General features: G+C 38.6%; 1 pseudogene; it reads left to right on the top strand.

Annotated features, from left to right (window-relative positions):
• The first annotated feature begins 3,463 nt into the window (after positions 1-3,463).
• Positions 3,464-14,370, top strand: LOC126603616 (phosphoenolpyruvate carboxykinase (ATP)-like; annotated as a pseudogene).
• The last annotated feature ends 5,364 nt before the right edge of the window (positions 14,371-19,734 follow it).

The following is a 19,734-nucleotide window of genomic DNA, read 5'->3' as shown; positions in this document are numbered from 1 at the left end:
ACCTGAGTGGGACTGACAGCCGACGAACATGACTGTTTGGTTGGCTGTGGCTGAGCAGGTGTATCCTTCTGTGCTCGGAACTTGAGCTTATGCATGTCGGAGTAGGTGGTGGCAACTGAGAAAGAAGAAGCAGAGCAGGGCGGAGGAGACCTTCAGAGTTTTGGTTCTCATATTTTCTGCTTTTGGCTTGCTAGGTTTTTGCAGATTCACGGCGGAGGTGAAAAATTGAGATAGAACTAACATCACTTTTCGTATCGATTCCCGCAGATGGCGCCAAATGTTGATGCTCAAAACTGGAGGGGTCTTGGAATAACGTAAATCCGACCGTGAATCTGCAAGAAAGTAAATGAGACAAGATGTATCGTGGTTCAATCCAATGTTTGGGCTACGTCCACACTGATTATTGTATTTCTCTGAGAAGATTGTGAGGGAGAAAACCTCTGTAATGTGATAATGAGGCTTTTTGAACGTGAGGGAGTTTGTGTGGTGAGAGTGAGGCCTCTGGGGGCGAGGAGGCCTCTTCTGAATATGAGAGCCTCTTCCAACTATGAGGGTGAGGAGTCCCTTTTATAGAATAAAGGCTCCTCACTTATTACATATTTGACCATTTCTTTATTACATAATTACATTTGAGTCTCCCGAGTATTTATAAGAGGTCTAAATACGGAGGCCCTAAGTATGGTATAAACATAATTAATCGATCGATCTCGCTCAAGAAAGCTAAGCTTAACGACAATTGCACAATGAACATGAAAAGCAAGAAGGAAATCACAGAAAGAAAACTCTTAAGATTTTGAAGCAGCAAGACTACCCAAGAAGTGGAGTTCGATTTCCCGAAGGAAAAACCTGCACCCACCCCTTGTGCGTCCATACTGAAACCCTAGAATCTTTGAAACACATAATCAAAAAAGGAAAGAAGCATGCCTAATTTAATCATCATGGCAAACACAAAAGACAAAAATGAGATGAAAAAATATTCGAAAGAGGGTTAAGGAAAGAATTTCCTTACATGAACAAAACCTTGTCACAGAACTCGAAAAAGTATGAACGGGAGGACACAACCCAACGCAGAAAGCAGAGAAGAATTTGGAGAGAAAAACAGTTATGAAAAATTTGAAGAATGAAGGAGACTTAAAGCAGGTGAGGAAGAGCAATGACAAATTAAATATTCGTCCTAGGGAGAATAGCAATTTGTAACGGTTACCAAGTGGAGACGGGGGAATACCCAGAGTTTCTCCATATGATTGGATATGCAAGGGAAGCAAGAGAGCACAACGACATGGATTTATCTGTTGCCACGTGGGAAGAAGATGAGTCCTATTAGGAAGCCCACGTTCAGAAGAAAAAAAAAACTGCTTGGGTCTAGGGTTGATTATTTAGCTCACTTAAGATATCTCATGCCAAGGCGCGAGGTTAACGAGGAATATATTTACAAACATGCCATGCCTTGGTGATTAAGCTGGATATTCATGCCATGCTCATGCCTATTCATCATGCCATGCTTCCTTAGTCATTATTTATGCTAAGCCCAAGTCACATATTCGGGGCTTGCCAAGTAGATTGTGGTGTGGATGGTTATGGAAGATTATCGGGCCTACATGAAATCGGGGTCATGGAAGACTTTAGGCTGCTTAAAGGCCCAAAGATCCAAGCCCATACCTTCTGTATTTCATGTAGGCAACGTTGAAAAAGAACTAGCTTAGTTTATCCCTTTCCCTAGCAAGCCAACCCCCTTAGTTAGAACTAAACTAGATTCATGCATTAAATGCATGCTAAACCTAGTGAGTCAAGCTTTTAATTCTAACTTTCCCTTCCCATCCTGCACAGACAACCAACGCGCGAAAGTCGTGAAGCGCGCTACCAGAATTAGCGCCCGCAGAAGGCTACCTTGAGAAAGGCGCATCTTGGGAAGAAGCAAACTGCAAGTCTTAACAGTGTAGCTATCTTACACCAAAAGAGGAATAATAAGAGACCTAGGGAGAAAGAAAGGGAAGACCAAGCCACAAAGAGAGGTTCCATTAAAGCCTAGAGAAGAACCCTTCACTTACATAAAGGGGGAGAAGCCATTACGAAAAAGGAAGGAGGTTATAACACATGGAGAAACACAAAGAGATAAGAGAAACGCAGGAAGAGTGAACAACCCAGGAAATAAGCCCAGAGAGTTCTAGTTAGCCCAGAAGCGTACTCCAAGCCTCAAGCATCACCATCTATGCAACCTTAGAAATTCCCAGTCTTCCATTAAACATCTCAACCATTAGAAGCCTTACTATCACCATAGGAAAGCCCAGATTATCTAGTCAAGAGTGCCATGCAACCATGCAGATCCCTTATCTCTCATGTTAAACTAATAATCTTCTAGCTTCCACACGATGCTTCACTTAAGCAAGTAATTATCTTGATCAATCATGCTATCTTCAAGCTGTTGATGTTACCAGGGTATTTCCTAAAACAAGCTATATCTTTTGAGATATCCCAGGACTTGGTACGAATCCGCACCAAGGGAGACAAGAGGACTTTCTCAAAGTCTAAGTCCATCTCTACCTAAATGTCCCCTAACATAAATTTTCTTCATATCCAAATCTTTTTTCCAACGAATGATATTATCTACACTAAGGAGGAGGGGGTAGGCTGATCCTCACAATGGGCTAGCAATAATGTGGTTCAAATTCGCCTTTGGTAAGAATTGACTCTAATCCTCTTAAAAATGATAAATAATTCACCTCTACCTTCAAACTTCTACTTAATTGCAAATCAACTCTCTTGAGATGTCATGAAGGAATCGAATAATAGACATGATATTCAAATAAAGATATTTAACAAGATACTATTTTCTTATGATCGGAAGGAATCGAATAATAGACGTGATATTCAAGATTTTACCTTGGATACAAGTTTTTTTTTTTTTTTTTTAATTATTCTTATTCAAGCGCTATTGAGGGAGGGGGGAGACTCAAACTTGTTGCAATGATAAATTCTCATAAACAATTGAGTTACAAACAATTAACACCTTAAATACAAGTTTTTTTTTTTTTTTTCTAACAAGCGATATTATCTAGACTAAGAATGAGGGGTGCTTAAGCTTCACACTGAGCTAACCATAATAATTGATTCAAATTTGTCTTTGACGAGAATCAAATCTAAGATCTCTCACTTACAAATAAAGAAAAATATTACTAAATGACACCTTAAATACAAGTTAAAATCAAATCCTGAACATATCCTTATCTTAACCCATTACAATAACTAGTGGGCTAACATTTTAAGTTACGTTCTTATCCAACAAACGCGTCCCCGTTTTGGGACAACTTGACCTGATCATCCTTATTGAAAAGCGTTTCACATTTATTTTCCACCTTGGAAATTTCTTCTTCCCAATTCTTAATTCTTTTTATATGCAGTCCAACGATGATTACTTAAACTAACCCTAGTTAATGCATATATCTTGAATCCCGGGACTACTCAAAGCCTTTTTATATGGATCGTTGTCAAGTGATCTCTCGTATCAAATTCTAAAACTCTCTCTTTCATCCTCCCCTTGAAACGTGCAGGCTTTCTTGGTGACTGGTCTCACTCCCAGTTTCTGGTTCGAATTTCTCTTTCTTTGTTGCATCCTTTACATGCAAAGGAAAAGGTAGTAACGAATACCAATTTACAGTATTATTTGCCCAATTTTGATCAACTTTACTAAGTACCATACTCGGTACTTGGTCGATATTTGGTCGATAGTCTTAACTAGTTACTGTAACTTGGTATCCAGTGATAATCACTCTTCGAAAGAAAAAAACTTATTATCATTTGGACTGCTCAATAATTTAGCCCAATATATTTGTTATGTTTTGCAGGGAAAAAATAAACAAATATGGCTCAGAATAATAGGGCAGAAAATGGAGTGTTTAGCTATTCAAGGACTGGAAGTATGGGACGCCATGGACTGCCGAAAATCCAAACCCAGCATGAGAAGACCGCGTCGGAGGTTTTCCACGACGACAGCACAACACCGGTGAAGGCCAAGACGATCGACGAGCTTCACTCTCTTCAGAAGAAGAAGTCACAGCCTACCACGCCCATCACCGGATCGCAGGGGGCTTTTGCCGCCACCATGTCTGAAGAGGATCGCCACAAGCAGCAGCTCCAGTCCATCAGGTACGTACGCGTGTAAATTAGTAATGCAGTTCTGAGTTCTGTCGGCAACGATGCGTTTTTGTGTTTTAATAATGTTTATTTGTTACTGAATGGTGATGGAATGCACCGTGGGTGTCTGTGACAGTGCCTCATTGGCGTCGCTGACGAGGGAGACGGGACCCAAAGTGGTGAAGGGGGACCCTGCCAGGAAGTCAGATGGGCAGAAGGCGACGCATGTTGAGCATCATCTTTACGACGCTTCTCTCTTTGGCGTCATGATAGTGCCCTCAAGTTTACTCATATCCTTTACAATCTCTCTCCTGCTGGTAATTCAGTTTACGATCCCTACTTATATTATAAAAAGTAATACTAAGATCTATTTAAATATATTTTATAAATCTAATAATCATCTGTCATATCATGTGATCTTTAAAATATAGGAACTTTAACGAAAAGCACCTGGTACTGTTCACTTTAACGAAAAACCACATTTTTACACTAAAAAGTCAATATTGGTACTATTCACTTTACCTTTTATTTTTTCCTTATCATTAAAACTCAAAGTTTTCAAGCCATTTTCATTAGTTTTCCTTTAAAATATAGTTTAAGATCATAATCTTTCAAGCATTTTCCTTATAAAGTTGGGAAGGGGATTCTCTCCGGATCCCTTCCACCAAGTCATCCTCATCAACTAATCTAGGCCGTTGAAATTTGATCTAATGGCTATAAACATGGGTTCACTTTAAAAGTTATAATAATTTTAGTCGTTGGATCAAATTTCAAGGATCCGGATTGTTTGATGGGGAGGACATAGTGGAAGGGATCTGGAGAGGATCCCTTTCCATAAAGTTGATATAGTAATAATCATAGATTGGAAAGGATCATATTAGGTGATCAAATCTACTATATTTTTTTGGGCTCCAAGAATACAAATTACGTGATGTATTATTTTATGTATTATAATACGGTGTATCATTCAACTTGTTAAAATAAGGGTAGATTACTATGTTGATATGTCCTATTTTTAGTGTTATATAATATGAGAGAAATAATAACTATTTTTGGTCCAACAAGAAATCTCGTGATATCTATAAAATAACAATTGGTCATAATACTAATTGATGATACAGGCGGAAAGCAGACGTTATATGGGCGTTTATAACTTGTCAAAATAATCATGATATTAGACTCCAAGGAGATGCTGGATCATATAGTATTAGTTGATATTACCATATGATCCCTTAGTTCAAAGTCCATTAATCTAGTTGTTACGAGTATTACAGTTAACATTTGACATTTGTTCGACGCTGGCCCGAAAAGTTTCTTTTTCTTAACAATTAAATTTGACAATATATAAGACAATGTTAATCACACATTCATTTTTACTTATGCACATCATTGTTAATTTTTTGTATTGATCTTCTTTAATTCATTAAATCTGGTGACCAAAAATTAAGAGAGGTGTGTGAGAAGTAAAATAGATATATGGATATCTGACAATATATTGCTCTACATTGGCCTATTTTCTTAGTAATAGTATAGATATTACATAGTTTATTAACATTAATTATAATAAGATTAAAAGAAAATATACGCGCGGTACCTTGTCCGATATGCACGTATTATCATTTTCTTAGTAGATCTATAGATGAGATATTCTACCATATTACTATGCAATACACGTTCGTAGGGTGGAAAATCTTCATTATAGACAACTGCTTTGTAATTATTCTTTGGGCGCAATTGATTGGCAACTGGGGCTACATCAATATCTGCATGAGTTGATCATATATATATATATATATATATATAATCTTATGTTGTTATAAACGAACTTATTCTCTGTATATATATGTACGTACCTACAGATCTGTATGAGCAAGCTATAAAGTATGAGAAAGGTTCGTTTGTAACAGCATCGGGTGCGTTGGCCACATTATCTGGGGCAAAAACTGGCCGTTCTCCGAGAGACAAACGATGTTAGTATGTAAGTTGTTGTACTGATTTGTAAACATTACAAGATTGTTATGTGTGTCATGTCTCAGCTCATAGGCTGAGCTATTGTGTAAAATTGTGATGTGTTGATTAAGTCTCATAGGGCTTATCATTTGACAAGTGTCTTGATCTTAAGATAGGTTGTGATGGTTGGTTGAGATTGAATTGAGGTTATGATTCTCTCTCTCTCATCTTTGTCATCAGATATATGTCTCTTCGGGTTGTTATGCCCATAATGCAATACAATGATAGAAGTTGAAAGGCTATGCTCTGTGTGTGCTCTCTCTCTCTGATTTCATCTTCTAAATCTTACAATCTTTCTCTCAAATCCTGTTAGACTTAGTTATATTAGTTGTATTGCTGGATTCCAACATGGCCTCAGAGCCGAGTTCGATCTAGATTTCTGGGCGTTGTTTCTACGAGTGGGTCTCGGATTCACAGCAAAAGCTTATTGCGGTGATTCGAGTATCTAATATGGCAGGATCTGGAGGAGGAGAACTCCGGGCACCAATTTTCAATGGTGAGAATTTTGATTTCTGGCAAATCAAAATGAAGACCATCTTTCGCTCGTATGAACTGTGGAATATGGTTGAGAGTGGGTACAGAGCTCCGGCGAAGGAAGAGGAACTCACAGAGGCGGAGAGGAAGCTGCTGCGTGAGAATGTAGTTAAGGATGCTCGAGCACTGGGTATTATTCAAGGTGCAGTTTCAGACCAAATTTTCCCGAGGATTGCAACTCAGGAAAGTGCGAAGGCTGCGTGGGACATTCTGAAACAAGAGTTCGTTGGTGATAAACAAGTAAGATCTGTGAAACTTCAAGGTCTTAGGCGAGATTTTGAATATACTCGCATGAATGATAGTGAATCTCTTTCTGTGTATATTGCTAAGTTGTTTGATCTGATTAATCAAATGAAGAGTTATGGTGAAGATCTGAGTAATCAAAGGGTTGTTCAGAAATTGTTAATCAGTTTACCTAAGTCCTATGATAGTATTGCAGCAGTGATAGAGAATACTAAGGATTTAGACACCATAGATGCACAGGATGTTGTAGCTATCTTGAAAGGTTATGAACAACGGTTGGATAGACATGGAGAGAGTAGTATGGAGAAAGCATTTGCTAGTTTGAAGTTTGTCCCGAGGTCAAATAAGTTCAATGGTCAGCCAAACAGTAACAAATATCACAAGAATTTTAAGCCAAAAGAGAAACAATGGAGTAACAAGGGTGATTGGAGCAATAAGGGTGGATTCACTGTGAAAAATGAGGCAAACAATACTGGAGATAAGTGCAAGTTTTGTGATAAACTTCACTATGGAGAGTGTTGGGTTAAAAACAAAGTTAAGTGTCACAAGTGTAACAAAATTGGGCATATTGCAAGGTATTGTAATATGAACAAGACTGTGCAGCATGTGAACTTTGCTAATCAGGTTGAAGAAACTGGAAACTTGTTTTATGCAAATCATTCTGTAGAAGTAAGGAAGATAAGTGATGAATGGTATATAGATAGTGGATGTAGTAATCATATGACATCCAGAGAAGATCTACTTGTTGATATTGACAGGAAAGTGAAAGCAAAAGTCCAAGTTGGCACTGGAGTTTTGGTTGAAGTTGAAGGGAAGGGAACACTGATCATTGAAACTGTAAAAGGTCGAAGATATATAAAAGAAGTTATGCTTGTACCTGGTCTTACAGAAAATTTGTTAAGTGTGGGACAAATGACTGAGCATGGTTATTTTCTGTTATTTGGAGATTATAAAGTGGATGTGTTCGATGATAGATCCTTACAAAACCTGGTGGTCAGTGTGAAACAGAGAGGAAATAGATGTTTTCCCTTAATCCTCAACACAAACAAGGAGCTTGCATTGAGGACAAATGTGCAGGAGTGTGTTAGAATTTGGCACAAGAGGTTCGGTCATCTAAATTTCAGAAGTCTCAAACTGTTACAGAGTCAAGAAATGGTTTTGGGGCTGCCTGAAATCCAAGACAGTGAAACTGTATGTCAAAGTTGTGCACTGGGGAAAAATCACAGGGAACCATTTCCCAAAGAATCAATGTGGAGAGCAAAGGAACCTCTTGAACTAATACACTCGGATGTGTGTGGTCCTATGCAAACATCAAGTTTGAGTGGCAATCGATATTTCATTACTTTCATAGATGATTTTTCAAGAATGTGCTGGGTATATTTCTTGAGAAACAAATCAGAGGCCTTCTATGTGTTTAAGAAATTTAAAGCCATGGTTGAGCTTCAAAGTGGATATCATGTAAAGAAGCTAAGGACAGATAGGGGAGGTGAGTTCAACTCAAATGAGTTTGGAAAATTTTGTGAAGATTTGGGGATAGAAAGACAGCTCACAATTGCATACTCTCCACAGCAGAATGGAGTAGCAGAAAGGAAAAACAGGACGATTGTGGAGATGGCAAAGTGCATGATCTTTGAGAAAGGACTTCCAAACAATCTCTGGTGTGAAGCAGTAAACACATCTGTGTATTTGCTTAACAGGAGTCCTACAAAAGCAGTGAAGAATACTACACCTTTTGAGAAATTCAGTGGAAGAAAACCTGGGGTTAAACATTTGAAGGTGTTTGGTTCAGTTTGCTATTCTCTTATTCCAGGGAATCTAAGACACAAATTAGAAGAAACAAGTGTCATGGGTGTTTTCATTGGATATGGAACCTGTGAAAAGGGGTATAGAGTACTGAATCCCTTAACTCAAAAGGTCTTGTTGTCTAGAGATGTAATTTTTTATGAACATGGTAGATGGGACTGGGAGAAACACAAAGTCAAGGAAGTCTGTATTCCTTTATCTGCAATTGAGTCTTCAGAGGTGGATAAAATTGATGAGATGTCTGAATCTCATGAACAAGAAGGATCTGATGGGTCTCAAATTCAAGCTGGAAGTTCTACAGTTACTGCTATTGGTGAATCAAGTAGTTCACGGGTCTCTGCTCAGTATGATGATACTCCACTGAGGTATAGGAATTTGAGTGAGATCTATGAGAGATGTCACTTATGTATTGTTGAACCTGAATCCTTTGATGAAGCTGCACAGGATGAAGCTTGGAAAAAGGCAATGAAGGATGAAATGAATATGATTGAAAAAAATCAGACATGGGAGTTGGTGAGAAGACCCTCAAATAAGCCTGTGATTGGAGTGAAATGGGTGTATAAAACAAAGCTGAATTTGGATGGAACAGTTCAAAAGAACAAGGCTAGACTTGTTGCAAAAGGCTATGCACAAAAGCCTGGAATTGATTTTAATGAGACTTTTGCACCTGTTGCAAGATTAGACACAGTTAGAACTCTAATTGCACTGGCAGCAAAGAATAAATGGAAGTTATTTCAACTAGATGTGAAATCAGCTTTTCTGAATGGAGTATTAGAAGAGGAAGTATATGTTGAACAGCCAGATGGGTTTGTAGTGCAAGGAGAGGAAGAAAAGGTTTACAGATTACATAAAGCTTTGTATGGTCTAAAACAGGCACCTAGGGCCTGGTATGGTGAAATAGACTCATATCTTATGCTTTGTGGATTTAAGAAAAGTATCAGTGAGGCAACTCTGTACACCAAATACAAGGGAGACACAGAATTGATCATAGTATCCATCTATGTTGATGATATTATATATACTGGAAATTGTCAAGAGTTAATGGATGTTTTCAAAGCTGAGATGATGTCTAAGTATGAGATGACTGATCTTGGTCTCTTACACCATTTCCTTGGTATGGGGGTAATCCAAACTGAGGAGTGTATCTTCATTCATCAGAGAAATTATGCCTTATCTCTTCTGAAGAAGTTCGGACTACAGAATTGCAAATCAGTGAGTACTCCTTTGGTTCCAAGTGACAAACTGAGAAGAGAAGATGGAAGTGGAAATGCAGATGAAGCTCAGTATAGACAGATTGTAGGTAGTCTGCTGTATCTCACAGCAACTAGACCTGATATAATGTATGCTGCTTGTCTCTTAGCTCGGTTTATGCATTGTCCCACTAACAAGCACTATGGAACAGCAAAGAGAGTATTGAGATATGTTCAAGGAACCCTTGATTTTGGTTTGGAATACAAGAAAGGTGAAGGAACACTCTTAATGGGATACTGTGATAGTGACTGGAGTGGTTCAGAGGATGACATGAAAAGCACATCCGGGTATGCTTTTACTTTTGGAAATGGGATTTTCTCTTGGTCTTCAGTCAAGCAACAATGTGTTGCATTATCCACAGCCGAAGCAGAGTATATCAGTGCTTCTGAAGCAACAGCACAGGCTACTTGGTTGAGATTTGTCCTAGAGGATTTTGGTGAAATGCAAACGGTTGCAACACCAATGAATTGTGACAATACATCTGCCATAGCCATCACCAAGAATCCCATCTTTCATCAGAAGACCAAGCATATAAACCGAAGATATCACTTCATAAAGGAAGCATTACAGCAAGGAGTAATTGATTTGATTCACTGTCCTACAAAGGAGCAACTGGCAGATATCTTTACAAAAGCATTGGCAAGGGAGCAGTTCACTTACTTGAGAAATCTACTTGGAGTGAAATCAGTTCACAACTTAAAGGAGAGTGTTAGTATGTAAGTTGTTGTACTGATTTGTAAACATTACAAGATTGTTATGTGTGTCATGTCTCAGCTCATAGGCTGAGCTATTGTGTAAAATTGTGATGTGTTGATTAAGTCTCATAGGGCTTATCATTTGACAAGTGTCTTGATCTTAAGATAGGTTGTGATGGTTGGTTGAGATTGAATTGAGGTTATGATTCTCTCTCTCTCATCTTTGTCATCAGATATATGTCTCTTCGGGTTGTTATGCCCATAATGCAATACAATGATAGAAGTTGAAAGGCTATGCTCTGTGTGTGCTCTCTCTCTCTGATTTCATCTTCTAAATCTTACAATCTTTCTCTCAAATCCTGTTAGACTTAGTTATATTAGTTGTATTGCTGGATTCCAACAAACGAGTCGTCAAAGATGAAGAAACTGAAAACGAGCTTTGGTGGGGAAAGTAAGTGCTTGCGTGCTTCTTCTCCGTAATGCGCATGCTACGGCCTCTTAATTTATTTGCATCTAATTAATTAGGGGCTCACCCAACATTGAAATGGACGAGCATACTTTCTTAGTGAACAGAGAAAGAGCTGTAGATTACTTTAATTCCTTGGACAAGGTATTATTTCTCTTTAGTAAAGGGGCTCACCCATATGTTGATCATTACTCTTCTTAATTTGTTTTTTATGATTGGTAAATCGTCATATTCATGTTCTGATTGATTCTACAGCTTGTTTGTTTACTTTCAAATTTTGGTAACACAACATGTAAAGAGCTTGTTTGAAAATGCTTTTGTGAAAAGCACTACTAAAGTACTTTTGTTAAAAGCACAATGAAATGAAATCACACTCAAACATGATTTCTAATGTTAAAAAAACACTAGAAAATGTTTATTTTATCTACCAACACTTTTAAGGTTCCTATCATGCACGATAAAAAATGCTTCTAATCATCTAAAAACACTTTTGACACTTACAAAAGCAGTGTAAACTGGCCCTTTATATCTTAAACACTTTTGCTTAACACATGGGGTCCGAAAATCATGCAGCAAACATGTTAATCAGCTGGCAGTGACTGTTTGCAAATTAGATTGCTTGTATGCTTATCCTCTTGTTCTCCATTTCCTCAATCCAAGGGATGTGCAAATATTATATTTGTCGCCCATTAACAATATGCATATATAATATCTGGTGTATATGATGATGCACTGGATGCTAAAAAATGATATCCTCTCAGTCGGACGTTCTTTGCTTTTATTTCTTTTCCATGAAATGGGCTTTGTGGGAATTGGGTGTCTGGAGCCTAGGGATCTATAAATTTGGGCCACACATTTGTGTGGAAAAGAAATTGGAGTTGTTGGTTTTGTGTGAGGTAGGCCAATAGAATAAGTTAATGGGAACCACCAAATTTAATTTGTGTGACAGATTTGTGGATCCTTAGGCTCTGGACATTAAGGTCCGGAGTGGATCCAATTCTGACTTCATTCTACATGATATTTAAAGCAAACAGTAGACCAAACTATTTTAGTTGGTTTTGGTCTTGACCAGTCTTTAATTGTGGACCTTGTCTTTTCCCTAATGAGTGTTGCAGTGCTCCTGTCATGTAAAAATTCAATAAGGCAATCGTAGATGTTCTCATGAGTCATGATCAGTACCATCAAACTCGTTGTGCAAACATGTTAACTATACTGTTGACAATTGCTTGACTGAGTAATTTTGTCTCTTATCTACGTGATGTTATCAATCTATTTATCTTATAGCAGTAAATTAGTTGTCTGACGTGCACCCAAGAAGTTCTGTTAAAATTGGTCTGCAACAAGATGCTCTTTTGCACTAGGAAAGTTGTAACAGCTACAAACAGCTATAGAACAATAGTTCAAGAAACGAGCTGATTTTCACAGGTTTACTTGCAAGACAGAGAGATGCAAATTAAACATATGAATCTAATTTTGATAATTTTCCTAATCTCTTTGCTTCTTCCAATTTGTACACTCTGCAATACTTAATAGTGACTGGTGTTATGGTAAATCTGCATTTCAGGTTTTTGTGAATGATCAGTTTCTTAACTGGGATCCAGAACACCGAATCAAAGTTCGGATTGTATCTGCCAGAGCTTACCACTCCTTGTTTATGCATAACATGTAAGTAATTAAGCTGATATGCCTAGATTATTAAGTGCATAATGCTGAATGCAGCAACATATTACACTTGCGTAGTGTTGAAACGATAACTGGCTGGATGACAGGTGCATCCGCCCAACTCCTGAAGAGCTTGAGGATTTCGGTACTCCAGACTTCACAATATACAATGCCGGGCAGTTTCCATGTAACCGTTACACTCACTACATGACATCCTCTACAAGCGTAGACCTCAATCTCTCTAGGAGGGAAATGGTCATCCTTGGAACCCAGTATGCTGGGGAAATGAAGAAAGGCCTGTTCAGTGTCATGCACTATCTCATGCCTAAGCGTCAAATTCTCTCCCTCCACTCTGGATGCAATATGGGGAAAGACGGCGATGTTGCCCTTTTCTTTGGCTTATCTGGTACAGTTTTATTGCACTACCATAACAGTGTGTGCAATGATCAATTGGTGACGGATACATCAATCTTTTGTGTTTCAATTTCTTTCATGTTTGTGTAACTGATCCTGGGATGTTTGTTGCAGGCACTAGGAAGACGACTCTGTCTACGGATCATAATCGGTATCTAATTGGAGATGATGAGCACTGCTGGAGCAACAATGGTGTGTCAAACATTGAAGGTGGTTGCTATGCCAAGTGCATTGATTTGTCAAAGGGCAAGGAACCAGATATTTGGAATGCTATCAAATTTGGGACTGGTACTTAACATCATAATTGAACATTCTATTTTAAAAATGACAGTTAGCGTGAAATGTTTATGTTCTGTGTCATGATTGGAGTGATATTTCAAATTCTTATCAAATATGTTTGCATGTGTTTGGCAGTTTTGGAGAATGTTGTGCTCGATGACCATAATCGAGAAGTTGATTACTCAGAGAAATCTGTTACTGGTAAGTCTAACCGACTAATTTCGGTTTAAGCAAACTATCATTTTGAGAACTTTGAAAAAGTTGCTGTGAGTTGTTCGTTAATTCTTATTTTAGTTCCATGTAGCACAAGTAGTGGCAAGTGAATAAGATGTTACAGAGAATGATATGAATCATAGTCCATATAAAGAACATTTGCTTGGTCTTTACAACTATTTATTATGTCCTGCTGATTTTTGGTTTGACCTTGGCAAACATTGTTACAGAAAACACCCGGGCAGCATATCCGATAGAGTATATACCGAATGCTAAAATACCGTGTGTTGGTCCCCATCCGAAAAATGTCATTCTCCTGGCATGTGATGCATTTGGTGTGCTTCCACCAGTGAGCAAGCTGAGCTTGGCTCAAACTATGTATCATTTCATCAGCGGTTACACTGCTTTGGTATTCATTTGATCTTCTTTCCAGTTTGTAGAAGTGCATGCATTGGATTTTGTTGATGGAACTTCGAATGAAAAAATAGGTAGCTGGAACAGAAGATGGTATTAAGGAGCCACAAGCTACATTCTCAGCAAGCTGTGATTGATGAAAATGAAATGAAATAATGAACCTTTATAAATATTTATAAATAAATAAATATATATATATATATTGCTTGTGAACTGATTGATATCCCAAAGTTAATGTATAAATTGCTATCAATAAACTCACCACCTTGTGTAAAAAAAGTGCCATTCGGCTTTCTGTTTTTTTGGTTGTGTTCCCGATTACTGTATGCAACTTTCTAAACCTTAAAAAGCATCAGTTTTCGCCTATATTGAGGGTATAAATGTAAATGTAGGTAATAAAGATCCTACTTAGATATTGGATAGAAAGTTAAGTTTGTTAGATGGTTTTCCATATACTTGTATATATACAGGTTGTATTATTATCAAAAGTTAATGAAAAAGATTATTTCTCAATATGGTATCAACCGCCTTCTGTCTTACGACCTGATCCAAACACGCTTCACCGCCTTGCGACCTTTCTTCTTCCTTTCTTCTACTTGCGCTCGCCGTCTTGATCTCTCAAACCCTAACTCTGTGCATCAATGGCGGTTCCTGCTTCTTCGTCTGACTCTACTACTCATGGTCATCAACCTCCGTCCTCTGTCACGGTCTCTCCTCCGGTGACCTCCTCCATCACAATTCAAAATATTGGATCTATGGTACCAATTAAGCTTACCACTACCAATTACCTTACCTGGAGTGCTTTGTTTGCTCCAATTTTTTGCCGCTACAATCTCACCGACATCGTTGATGGCTCAACGCCTCCGCCGTCTCAAATGCTATTGGATGACTCTGGCAATCGCACGTCTCTCATCAATCCTGATTATGTTTCTTGGTATGAAAATGATCAAAACATTCTCATCTGGCTCAATTCCACATTGTCTGAAACCCTAATTCCTTACACTGTTGGAGTTAATTCTTCTCGCGAACTTTGGGCAAAATTGGAGTCACGATTGGGTGCTGCTTCTCAATCTCACATTCATGATCTTCGATCGCGTCTACGCACAATTACAAAAGGTGAATCTACTGCTGCTCAATTTCTCCAACAAATTAAGGAAATCGCAGATGCTCTTGCATGTGTTGGCGCTCCGGTGGCCGATTCCGAGCTCATTTCTATCACACTTCATGGCCTACCATCGAAGTATGATTCCTTTGTTGATGCTGTTCAATTTCGTATCGGATCGACTACCATTGATGAACTACATGGTCTTCTTCTGAGTAAAGAAATTCAGTTGAATAATCGCAAGAAATCGCCTCTCACTGCTCATTTCCAGGCGTTTAATTCTTCTACGGGTATTCTTCCCACACCACCTATGGCTCCTCAGGCTTTCACTACTCCGGTTTATTCTTCACAGCCTTTCTCTCAAGGTCGTTCTTCTAATTACTCTCAAAATCGTGGCAGTTCTTCAAACCCTAGAAATTTCCAAGGCAGGGGCAATTTCAGAGGCAACTCTCAACGCACCTATTACCGGTCGAATAATCAACGCTCTTCTCGTGGTGGTCGGTCTTTCTCTGGCAAACGTCCTTCTTGCCAAATCTGCCGTCAATATGATCATGAAGCTTTTGACTGTCCCCAACGCATGAATCCTAGCTACACTGGATCTTCTTCTCACTCTGCTATGGTTGCTCATACTAATTCTACTTCATCTGCTCCTACTTGGCTCGTTGATTCTGGCGCCAGTTCTCACATGACAAATAACTACACAAATCTGCAACATCCTGAGCCTTATCGTGGTCCTGAGCAGGTCTACATTGGTGATGGCAAAGGTTTGCCCATTCATCACTCTGGTTCTTCTTCTTTAAATATTGATCACCATTGTTTTCAGTTGAAAAATGTTCTTCATGTGCCTGATTTAAAGCAAAATTTATTATCTGCGAATCAATTTCTTCTTGACAACTGGTGTTCCATGCATCTTTATCCTTTTCACTTCACTGTGAAGGATATTTCTTCGGGGAAGATGCTGTTTAGTGGACCAGTTCGTGATGGATTCTACCCTTTTCATCCTTCGTCTCCTGCTCCTGGTTCTCCACACTTGTTTGCTGCTACAACAATGGCTTCTCAGGATCTTTGGCACAAGAGACTTGGCCATCCATCTACCAAAATTTTAAATAAATTGGCCTTTACTTCGTGTATTTCTATGTCTCATACTATGAATAACACTTTCTGTTCAGATTGTGCTGTAAGCAAAAGCTCTAAGCTTCCTTTTGTTTCTAGTTCTTGTACTACAAGCAAGCCTTTAGAGCTTCTTCACATGGATGTCTGGGGACCAGCTCCTATTTCCTCTGTACATGGTTTTCGATACTATGTGATCATTGTTGATGACTATACAAAGTATTCTTGGCTTTATCCTTTGCAGTTCAAATCTGATGTTCTTTCTACATTTGTTCACTTCAAGTCTCTTATTGAAAATAAGTTGGGTGTCAAAGTTATCTTTATTCGTTCGGATTCTGGTGGAGAATTCTTAAGCTCCAAGTTCTCACAGTTCTTACTTGACCATGGTATTACACACCAACTCAGCTGTCCTCACACCCCTGAGCAGAATGGGTGTGCTGAGCGCAAACACCGACATCTTGTTGAAACTGCCCGTACTCTATTGACAGTATCTAAAGTTCCACATCGATATTGGGATCATGCATTTTCTACAGCAGTTTATCTCATCAACCGGATGCCTACTGCTCATACTGTATCTCCATGGGAATCTTTATTCAAGAAAGCTCCAGAGTATGCTTCTCTCAAAGTCTTTGGTTGTAGTTGCTTTCCTTGGCTGAAGCCTTACACTACCTCTAAGCTAGAACCAAAGAGCAAACATTGTGTTTTCTTGGGGTACAGTTTAAATCATAGAGGGTATAAATGCCTGGATCCTTTATCTCACCGAATCTATATATCCCGGCATGTCATTTTTTATGAGCACAATTTCCCTTTCCATAATCCTTTACCCGCTGCATCCTCTCAGCCTATATCTTCCTCCCCAGTACATACAATACCATCTCATCTCACATTCAATTCTTTTCAAACTTCCCAGTCATCATCAGCCCATACCTCTCCTTTCCCACATTCATCTCATCCCCCATCTACATCTCCATCCCAACACCTTCATATATCTCCAAATTCATCTTCCTTACCAAATTCCTCTTCTGCACGTATTTCATCCCAACACCCACATATCCCTTCTTTACCACTGACCTCTTCTTCTCTCAACCTTCATCCTATGCAGACTCGTTCCAAATCTGGCATCTTCAAACCTAAAGCCTTGCTTGCCACTAAACATACTCTGACATCTCATCTTAGTGTTGACTTTGTTCCTACCACCTATCATCAGGCATCAAAATATTCCCACTGGAGACAGGCAATGCAAGAAGAGTTCAATGCTCTTCTCAATAATGGTACCTGGTCCTTGAAGGGATTATTTTGGAAAACATGTTCATTTGAGCAACATCATATAGCATGCAATTAACAATTAAAGGCGGAATCATGCTTGCATGCACTCAAAAACAAAACATTACCATGAAATTCAAAGCCTAGTAGATTGGTGAACCAATAATCAACTCAAAACAAAGTGAGTTGAAATTATTACCTTTGTAGATTCCTCTTTGCATAAGCAAAGGCTAATCACCCAAAGAGATAGGGCCTTCATTCCTTGCTTCTTAGATCCATGGATTTGGATGGAAAAATAGGTTTCTCCAAGTTCCCAAAATAGGGAACCTCTAAGTCTCTTCACCAAGGTTTGATTGTAGAAGAAATGAGTGACCTTGGAGTAGTAGGATTGCTAGATGTACCCTCCAAGGTGTTGGCCTCTTTAGAGAGAAAATGGAGGGACAATTCTCACCAATTTTCCCCCAAAATAAACCCTTAATTTTTCCTTGATGAATTTTGGCTATAAAGTCATTTATATAGTAACTTCTTTAAGTAACCTAAACAACCAAAACCCTAATTCATCTAATATGGCCGGCCATTTAGGGATGTTTGGGCTTTTGGGCTTTAATGAATCTTTATTCATTAAATTGTCATACAATTTAAGTTAATGGGCTTGACGTTCGAAGCCCATTGGGCCTTAAGGTCCAAAACTATCCCGAAGTCTTTAACGAATTTATTCGTTTGATTAATTAACATATTAATTAATCCTTGCCATAAATAAATGATTAAACCATTTAATCATTCTTACTCATTTCCGTTTAATCTCCAATCTCTACCTTTTATGGTGTGCGATCCATTAGGTTCCTTTTAGCGAGGTAGTGGGCGATTAAAACCATTTTACATCGATTGTGAATTGAAACTATTTTCAATTCTCCCTTTAGTGATTACACACGTTTAGGGCTTCCACAAACCATGAGTGACACCTAGCAGCATATCATGGTTACCCAAGCTAATCAGAAGAGGATAGAGAACCTATTCAGTTCGGGATTACAAATGCAATACGGTCTTTCTCTAATCTAATACTCTTGACCACATTGTTTGGTATGATAGTTTATTTACTCATGTCTACTATCCAATGTAAATCGTTTGCTTATATGATTTCCTTGAATGTGATTTGGAACGCATTCCCTAATCTCATTCATACTCTGGCCAGAGATTCCAAATCATATCATAGAGTATTCTCCCTCAACTGTTTGAAGGTTAGAGATCCCTTGTTGCGCATTCACTTGTCTCCATAGCTAAGTGGCTTAACCCCAACGATGCCGTGGACACCCCGAGGGGGTGACTTTGACATAATCAAAGATCAAGGACTTAACCACAAGACAACTGTGATGCCTCAGGTCAAAGGACTACTTTGCATTATCCCAACCATGAGTTCTCATGTGACATGGAATATAAGAACTCTTCATTGATCACGTTCAGTGAACTCATTCTCTATTGAGCACCTATGTACTTGTCTTGATGTCACACACACCAATGACTCGAGACTAATCACTCTCCCTGAGAGAAGACATAGTACGTACTGATCTTAACGGACTGTCAACGCCCAATTGGCAATCCTATGATCAGGAACGTTTAGGATGTGTCTACGAAAGAATGGTCTCATGAATCTAACTTCATTAGATTACATTCTCCCAATCACATATTCCTTGGACTTTATCGTTTAAGCATATAACATTTATATGAGACGGCTCAAACAATAATGTATGCCCTTTATATGTAAAACTAGATTAGTTTAACATGTGAAATGTCCGTAAAGTATCATCACATGATTGGCTTTAGGGCACATTTCCAACAGTCCTTGGTTCCCTATTCTCCTTCTCAAAATTTAGTAGGTTGCAAGTGGGTATTTTGTATCAAACACAAGCCTGATGGATCTATAGATTGGTATAAGGCCCGATTGGTTGCAAAGGGTTTTCATCAACAGGAAAGGCTAGAGTACACAGAGACTTTCAGTCCTGTTGCCAAACCTGTCACCATTCATCTTTTACTCACTTTGGCTGCTCAATATGATTGGTTTCTCAACCAACTTGATGTCAGCAATGCTTTTCTGCATGGTACTCTTACAGAAACTGTATTCATGCAACAACCTCCAGGATTTCAGG

This window comes from Malus sylvestris, chromosome 15, assembly GCF_916048215.2.
Source record: "Malus sylvestris chromosome 15, drMalSylv7.2, whole genome shotgun sequence".
NCBI lineage: Eukaryota > Viridiplantae > Streptophyta > Magnoliopsida > Rosales > Rosaceae > Malus > Malus sylvestris.
Note: the sequence above shows the minus strand (reverse complement) of the source record. Positions and strands in the feature narration are given on the sequence as shown.